Source organism: Podarcis vaucheri (assembly GCF_965113315.1).
Source record: "Podarcis vaucheri genome assembly, chromosome: 2".
Taxonomy (NCBI): Eukaryota; Metazoa; Chordata; class Lepidosauria; order Squamata; family Lacertidae; genus Podarcis; species Podarcis vaucheri.
In genome coordinates this window covers 2,278,019-2,286,951 of record NC_138760.1, presented here as the reverse complement: position 1 = coordinate 2,286,951, position 8,933 = coordinate 2,278,019, and the positions used below count along the sequence as shown (strand labels likewise).

Sequence of the window (8,933 nt, the reverse complement as noted above, 5' to 3'; positions counted from 1 at the left end):
GATGTCTTAAAAACCTAAGGTTGATATCCTATGCACACTTAAAGGTAAAGGTAAAGGGACCCCTGACCATTAGGTCCAGTCGTGGCCGACTCTGGGGTTGCGGCGCTCATCTCACTTTACTGGCCGAGGGAGCCAGCGTTACAGCTTCCGGGTCATGTGGCCAGCATGACTAAGCCACTTCTGGTGAACCAGAGCAGCGCACGGAAACACTGTTTACCTTCCCGCCAGAGCGGTACCTATTTATCTGCTAGCACTTTGATGTGCTTTTGAACTGGTAGGTTGGCAGGAGCAGGGACCGAGCAACAGGAGCTCACCCCATCACAGGGATTCGAACCACCGACCTTCTGATCGGCAAGTCCTAGGCTCTGTGGTTTAACCCACAGCGCCACCCGGGTCCCTTTATGCACACTTACCTAAGAGTAAACACAGTTGGAGATCGGAGTTGCTTCTTAGTAAACACACATAGGATTTCCACTCTTACCAGGCAGTCCTATGCAGCTTTTCTCAGAAAGATATGCTAATATGTTCAATGTGGCTTACTCCCAGGAAAGTCTTGCAGAGGATTGCTTCCTTAAGGTTTCATTTTGTGCAGATCGGATACAGATACAGGCTGAAAACACAGAGCTTAATTCAGTCCAGCTGGATTATTGTTTTTGTTTAGTTTGTGAATCAGTTTTAAAACTGTAATGAAGAGGCAATGTGTGTTTGTGTGTGTACGTGTTAAATAAAAAAAAAAAGGTAAGAATTTAAGAGTTTGAAGGGCTTGCTAAGCATCTGCAAAACACTCTCCTGGTAAATTAATGGAATTTACAACCTGTTTATTCAGTATATCTTGATTTGCTGGCAGAAAGCTTTACATGATGGTTGCACTATTACAGTCTTTACTGAGTATTCATTCTAATTTGCTTATGGGGCAGTTATATGACAAAAAGCATTTCTGCTTATTTGTTTGTGGGGTGTTGGTTATTTGTTCATTCTGCCCTTTTCTGCACATTTCTCCATCTCTTTTCCAACGGCAAAAAGTCTCCTTTTCTTTTCTTTTCAAGTGGATTTATTGCCATAGAGCAATAAGGTGTTTGACCCACTTTAATTCAGCAAACCTAACTTTCCTGGTACGTACTTGATGCCCTCCTGCAAAAAAGGATAGAGTCTACAGTCACCTTTTAAAAGTGTTTACCTTTGCAAGGACTGTGCCCATAAACTACAGATGCTTTTGGATTGGGGGGATCCTGCACTTAACAGCCTATAGCAGCAGCTCGTTTGTTCACCACACAAGGGCTGTGCTGATAATACCTTTGCTGATCTCAGCAGCTGCTTTTCCATCAGCCAACGAGGTGTCCTGTCCTCAAGCCCCTCCTCCCAGCTCCACAATAATCTGGTGCCCAACCTGCACAAAAGGAAAAGTATACAGTGTTTAATGTCAAGTGGAAACCTGCTTCCTGAATACATTTTATTACACGGACAATGTTCTTTTTAAACGTGTCACATTTGCATGAAGTTGAAATGCAACTGTGGTTGCAGTTTGCAAAGGTAAAGGGCTCTTCCCCATGACCTATTTATTTCTTCCTAATTTGGCTGCGCGAAGCTTACTTGGAGGTTAGATTGTATCCAGTTTTTATTGAGCATTTGCTCTGATTTGTTTGTGGGGGCAGTTATACAACAGTGAACAGCCTCCATTCATTCTATCCTTTCCAAGGCATTTTCCTGTCACTTTCCTGACTGCATAAAGTATGTTTCCTTTAAAGATGATTTGCCATGCTAGGGTGGCAAAGCATCCACTTTAATGGCATAAACCTAAATTTCCTGGTATGTGCTTGAATCCTCCCCACAAAATACTGAGTCTGGAGATGTCCAAAGCAAATATTAAGTGCCACTGCTCTTTGTGACAGAGAATAGCTGTAGTGAAGTGTAATAGCTGCAGTGTAGTGGCAACACCCCAGGAACGCCTTCAACTGGCTGGCTAAACCAGGTGAGGGGAGCCAATGGGACTCAAGGAACTTGCCTTGCATGCAAAAACAGGTTCTGGTGGATTGAGAAGATGAGACCAAGAGTGGTCAAAAAGGACAAAAAGATGGTTTCTGCACCTGCTGCAGAGGAAAGTGAGGGGCAGATGAGGCTCATTTATCTGGGAAGGGAGCCCATCTAGGAAAAGGAAAACTCTGATTCCAAACCTCTGCTGCCTTGCAGGAAATTTTCGGGAGAAGAAAAGGCTCAGGAGTAAACCCTACACAAATCTGGAGTGGAGTCCCTAAGGCTGGCACCTTGTAAGTCTCCTGCCAGCAACTGCGGCAGCCCAGCTGGTGATAGACATCTTGCACTGCTTTCCCTTGGACCACATCAGCGAGGCCGAGGGGGGGGGGTCTTGACATCTGGGCAGCCTAGGACCTCCAGACACACTGTCCAAGCTTGTGCCTCAGGGAGGTCACTTCAGGGCTGCAAATGCAATTGTTTGACTTCACCCTCCATGGTTTCTTGAGACAGATGCCAACAAGTGGCTACAACTGTGAGCTGGAAAGCCCTGGATTCAAACTTTTCCTCCATACATTGTCTTCTCAGAAGACCAGGAACAGGAGTATTTGGTTTGTACATGCATATACACTGATAATTTACCTCCTATCTTTATTTTATACTTAGCTTTATAGTGCTACAACAAGTATGCTGGTGTCTCAAAACAAGGTTTGACTTGTTTTGGTGGGCAGGTGAACCAAGCAACCCTGCTGAAATTCAGAACCAGATGTGACTTACCGGCACCAGGTGCAAAACTCCTTGATTTCCCAAGCATTTGAATTGTGGCTGAATTTTTCATGCATGCGCATTATCAAAGCGTTCCTTCAGAACACAGCACTTTGAGCATCATATTACTTTTCTGCCCATTTGTGGTACAGCACCACATTGCACAACAGATCAGCCTCTTACTTCCTTGTGCCTGGTTTACAGACCACTAGATAGACATGGAGAAATTGAAGGGTTAAAGTAAGTGACCACAGATGCGCAAATATGGTGAATACCACCAACTGTTTCTGCTTTTCCATACTAGCTGTGCAGGAGGCAGAGATGCAAAATAGAGAATTAATTCGTAATAAATCTGTTTGTTTGTTTTTTAAAAATACAAACAAAGCAAAATTTTGGCTCATCAGAGTCAGGGCACATTATACATACAGGAGTTACAAACAGGCTAGATTCATATGATGGACTGGCTATGGACTTGTTTTGGTAGGCAGTTTTATGTTTTTGTGAATTCAGCAGCTTTGCTGGTTATCACCATGATTAGAGAAAACATTCTCTCTCATATGTCCTATATACAGATAGCAAACTCATTTTTGGAGTGCTAAACCTTATGTAGTCAAAGGGAACCACAAGATTTGCAGAAATACTCAAAATATATAGGGTTTTTTTTAAGTGAACAGTCTCCCCCCACCTCCTGGTCAAAGGTGCCCAATGAGGACTGTGCATGCTTAGCAGACATAGGATGCTGATGACCGTTGTGGGTGGGGGGGGGGGAGAAAACTGAAGGGCAGTGAGGAATGGAATGGTATGTCTCAAAAGAGGGCATGGCTGGCAAGCAGGGCTTTTTTCAGCTGGAACTCAGTTCCGGCACCTCTCAGGTGAATGCGGTTGTCATTCTAAGAGAACAAGGGAGGTGTTCGTGGTGAGTTCTCACACTTCTTTTTCTAGAAAAATAGCACTGCAAAGAATGTTGAGCAAAGGATTCCATTCTGCAACATCTTAGTACAAATATCCCTTGCGGTGCTTCCAGACTCTCACTATTTTCGGGTGCGATTCAATCCCATCCCAGAAAAATCAGATGGTGTGATTAAAGCTGATCTGGAGTTCTTCTGAAACAAACTCACTCACCCCAAAATATTGTGAAGCTTTTGTGATGAGGAAAGTGACTGGGGAAATGGACTCGTCGCTGGGAAGTGTGGAGATGACACTTGCTTTGGACTCAAGGGCTGTCTCTTCATCCCACAAAGGAATTGGGCAAAATGCTCATCAGACAGCTGATGTGGTGTCACCTCTCCATCCACAAATCCATCTGAACGCTCATTAAAAACAGCCCTTCTGGAAGTGACTCTACTGCATTGGCAGGCTAAATGCTGAAGACGTTGTCATGGTTAGTTCTGGTTTTGTCACTCACAGTGGCATACACTCCATTTCGAAGTTGTCTGACAGTCTGGTTACAAAAACAGAAAGCATTTTCCTTACCTCACTTCTATTTATTTAAAAAAGTAGAAATCTGAAAAAATAAAAGTTCTTTTAAAAAGTTAAATAAATTTGGTGATTAATAAACTGTTCAATGTAGTAAAAACCAACCTTTTGAAAATGGCAGGTATCCATCCATGACACCGGAAAGCCAACCCAGGTACGTCTGGCAGCTGAGCCACCCGACAAACCCTGGCCATTCCTGCCTGTGTCTCAGTGCATGCCTGAGGCTCCAGGAGGGGGCACTGTGGCCGGCTGTCCCCCCCCCAGGCGTCGTGCGCCTGGATCCCGTACAAGAGCACAATGTGGAACGCGTTAATAGGGAAGGAGACGTTGCCTTTGAAGTGTCTCCCTTTGATGTTTCTCTCCCTCTTTCTCTCTCGCACATAATAAATGGAACCTTATTTTCTCTGTCAGACAAAGGGGAATCGCCCCCCTGCAGCCCCAGGCGCTGACGCTCTTTGCTTCTCCCTCCCCCTCCACCCGCCACAGCCCACATGCCAACAGGGGCCGACCTGGTGGGGAGAAGGAAAGCAGGGAGAGCGGCCAGAGCAGCAGGCCTGGCTTCTTTCCTCCTGGGGCGGAAATGCCTTGCGGAAGGACTTTCTGAGCAACCAGCCCTGCAGGGGCTTGGGGGCAGATGCCCAGGCACCCCACTCAGAGGACTTGGCATGGGGGGGGGCAGCAGAGCAAGGCTACCTCAGCAAAGCTTGAAGGGAAATAGTAGAAACTTCATCTAAACCAATGTGGCCCTCCAGCCCTCTCTGTGTGGCCCTTGGAAACTCTCATTAGGCCTCACACACCCCTGTCTGTCCCCTTACTGTCCTGCTTGGCTCCACCCAAAGTGCTTTTGCCCAGCTGGAAAGCACTATTGAGCTCTGAGCAAGGCCAGCAAGGGGTGTGGCCTGGGGAGGGGGAATAGTTGGGGAGAGTCCTGAGGGACAGAAAGAGAGGGCTGGAGGACCACTTTAGGTTCTCTGGCCCGAGGTTCCCCACCCTTGCCTTAAATCTGATGTGGGGAACCTTTGGTGCTGAACTACAGGTCCCATCATCACTAATCACTGGCTATGCTTGCCAGGGTTGATGGGAATTATAGTTCAGCAACATTAGGAGGGCCAAAGCTTCCTCACACCTGCTCACACATGCAACATCTGCTAGTTCAAAACAGCAGATTGGCAAACGAACAGATTAAGTACAGTCCAAACAATCAGGGATCCCACCCCCTAAAATCTAGTCTAATGATAAATGGTCTATTTTCCCACTTGGTATTTCTTCCCTACTGGATTAGTGGACATTTTTTAAAAAAACCACACACCCCCAGGGGCTAGACTGGACTATTTTGCCCTCTCACACAAGCTTTCCATGGGAGGGTTTTCTGAAGTGGCTCAGTTTTAGAATCGGACTGCACATGCCATATGTTTCCCCCAGAATGTGTGGGTTAGTCTTTAGAACCAGGCTTGGTCTTTCTCTCCTGATGCTGGAGAAAGCTAATAGAGGGGGTGGCCCACAAGCCTAGGCAGCTCCCCCCCCCCCGCCACAGCTCCCAGTCTCCTCCTCCACCCTGCCCTCCTGACCAAACCAGAGAACAAGAGGTAGCGCTGGGCTGGCACCCCAGGGACGTCCTGCCTTCTCTGGGTTGCCTTTGCACCAATTTCAGCTGTGCAAACATCAGTGCTGTTTGCTTTTCTATGGGCCAGTGCTAGCCCAGCAGTGGCCAGTAGTGACCCAAGGTAGCTACTGTGAGGGTGAAAGGGGAGGTCATGGCAGCAGCTGCGGGCCCCCTTGGGATCCAGGCAACACGCCTTGACTGCCCATTCTCTACTTAGTAGAGTCCTTGTGGCTGTTTGGCATATTCCCCTCCTATGAACACTGGAACAATTCACGGGGCGCATTCATGCTTCCCTGCAGACGGGCAACTAATTGTGTCACGGAAGATCCATGAACTGGATCTCCAAGTTTTATTTTTTATTTTTTAAGTGTCAATAGCAGCTGAGCATGTTTGCCCTTTGGGTGGGTGTGTTGGCAGTGAGATGGTGCTTGATTCTCATTAGAGCCACAGTGCTGAGGAAGGGTGTGTGTGGTTATTTGACATTTTAAGAGAATAATACTGACGCTTATTATTTACATTTCTCACCCACCCTTCACCAAGAGGGCAGGTTACAACAATGTAAAATACAACATTAGAGCAGTTAAAAACTTATCACACCCTCAACTGGTAATCATAGTTAAGCTTTCTCTTCGCTCACCACAAGCTGTATCTAGGGATGGGTGAATTTGTCAATTTTGGTTCCTCATTTTCCCCAAGCTTAAGTTCTGTCCTCTGCATTTGCGTATCACTTAGCACCTTCTTGAGATGAAATGAAAATCCACCAGCATTTTAGTGCTAATTTCTCCTAATATGCACATTTGTGTATGCAAGTTTGCCCAATATACACATTTTTGCAAAGCCATTTCCTCTAATGTAATGCATTTTTAAACATTATTTTCACCAATTAAATGTTATTTCCATGCACACTTAACTGGAGTATCTCTTCCTTTCAACATATTACTCAGCAGGAGCATTGCACTGCAATATTCAGATAAGTGTGAATTATGAAGGATGGCTGTCTTTCAGTTTGCACATTGTTTCAGCCGATGTGGATTAAGCAAATTAGTTTACCTTTAAATGTGAACTGAACCAAATCTCCCCCTCACTCTGAGCTGTAGCCAGGATTTGTTCACCATGAATCCCACTTTGGATTGCACACTGAGCTAAACCTTGACTTCAAGTCCGATTGCACCGCACATTTAAAGCAGCATCAAAGCCCTTTGCACAGCCTTGGCTTCCCTAAAAGAATCCCTGGATGTGGAGCTTGTTATGAGTGCTAAATTGTTAGGCTAAAATTCTCAGAGTGGCTTAACAGTCAATCCCTCTTCCCAGGGAACTCTGTAGTTCTGTGAGGGGAATCGGGATCGCCTCACTATTCTCAGGACCCTTAACAAAATACTGTTCTTGGGGGAAGCCATGGCTGCTTAAAGTGGTCTGATATTGCTTTCAAGGTGTAGTGATGGGTCTATCACTTAGGATGGCATCAAAAAGGACCAGGGAGGAGCAAAGCAGCAATGAGCAACTCTCTGGGAGCCTGCAGATTTGTGTGGCCCCAAGAAGCCACCTTTGGGCTTGCTATATTGTGCAAACCAAGCCAAATAAGACACAGGAAGGGATAGGGTCACATTTGCTATTCCATTCCAAAGCCCCAGAGTAAGGGGAGAAACATACAGGTTTTAAAAGCAAGAGAGAGGCAGTTCTTACAAGAGGAGGTAAATGAATATGACCTAACTCTGCTACTTCCCTGCTGTTAACCAGCTCCTCCTGAAAACTGTTTTTCTATAAACAAAGCGGTGGTCAAGTTTGAGAACAAGAGTTTGCACGCCACACCTCGCTTGGCCCTGAGGGCCAGCCCCTCCTTCATGGAGAAATGAGAACAGCAATTGGGAGAAGCAGAAATGCCTCAGTAGCAGCAGCCACAACACGGGATGGCAAGATTTTTTTTCCTCCTTCCTGTTTTCTTCTGCTTTTGTTAAATGCAGGGCTTATTTGTTTCGCATGTTCATTACAGGTGTTTATCAGTGGTGGACTTGATTCTGCTGAGTTAGCCATTTTATTGCCTCCTCTTTGACAACTGGCTTTTGAAAGCTTATGGTTTGGAAATTTTTTTTTGTAACCTGCCTTGAGCAATAGGAAAGGTGGTCTGGCAAGGTGTTGGCAAAGCACAGCAAGACGTTCTCTCCCCCCCATTTTAACTTCATAATAACCCTGCGAGGCAAGCTGCACTAGGAAATGTCGACTCATCCAGTGAGCTTCGCGCCCAACATTGGATTTGCCTCCCTCCTCTGGCACCTCATGCTCTACCTACAACCTTGCCACACTTAGACCTGGTCAGCACACGTAGCAGATCAAGATAGCTGGATGAGAAGAGGGGACCGTGTTGCTTCATGCCGCAGGGTAGGGCTCACATTTTCTAATGTAGGAAACAAGTACAATTCTAGCACAAGATTGGACAAGAATTTTTCTCTCAGACATGCTTTGTTTTGTTTAGAAGTTGGATGGAATGAATATATACTCAAACATTTTAAAAAGATTTGCGTACCTCCATCTCTTGCAGAAAAACTGCTTGGGATCTCGGAATCAGAACCGCTGCTGCCTTGCTGTAGGAGCAGCGGATTTTACTGATTTTACCAGAGGGAAATTCACATCCCCTTTCATCCTGTTTGATGTTGAAGGAGAAGGGGGGGGCGGCAGGGTGAGAAAGCGTCTTTCTCTCTCTGGAAGGTCTCTCTTTCTCTCTCTGCCATTGCCCAGCCTTTAACAAATGGTTCAGAAGGCAAGGAAGAAAAGCAGTGCATCTGGAACTTTGCTCTGGAGATGTTTTCAGTGGCTTTTTAAAAAGTGAAGGCAGCCCGGAAAAAAGCCAAAGCAGGAAATCTTCCTTACATGCTCATAAGGAGGAACAGCACATCTGCACCTTGGAAACATATGGTGTTCAAAGCAGTCCTTGCACGCATCTCCTGCTCACTCTTTTAGGGCTGGTTTCTGCATCACCTTATCCCAGTGCTTGAAAGGAGCCAGTTTGGTTGAATGAAATTCACAGAATTGTAGAGTTGGAAGGAACCCCAAGGGATAACCTCTGCTTATAAACCTTATAAAGTCCACAGCCTCCCAAGGGAGACTGTTCCACCATCAAACAGCT

General features: G+C 45.9%; 1 long non-coding RNA gene across 1 annotated transcript; it reads right to left on the bottom strand.

Annotated features, from left to right (window-relative positions):
* Positions 1–801: 801 nt before the first annotated feature.
* Positions 802–8,530, bottom strand: LOC309524532. Its single transcript, XR_014215975.1, has 2 exons — positions 8,334–8,530; positions 802–1,387 (listed from the first exon to the last, which is right to left on the bottom strand). It is a non-coding gene; the product is annotated as an uncharacterized lncRNA (long non-coding RNA).
* Positions 8,531–8,933: the final 403 nt, after the last annotated feature.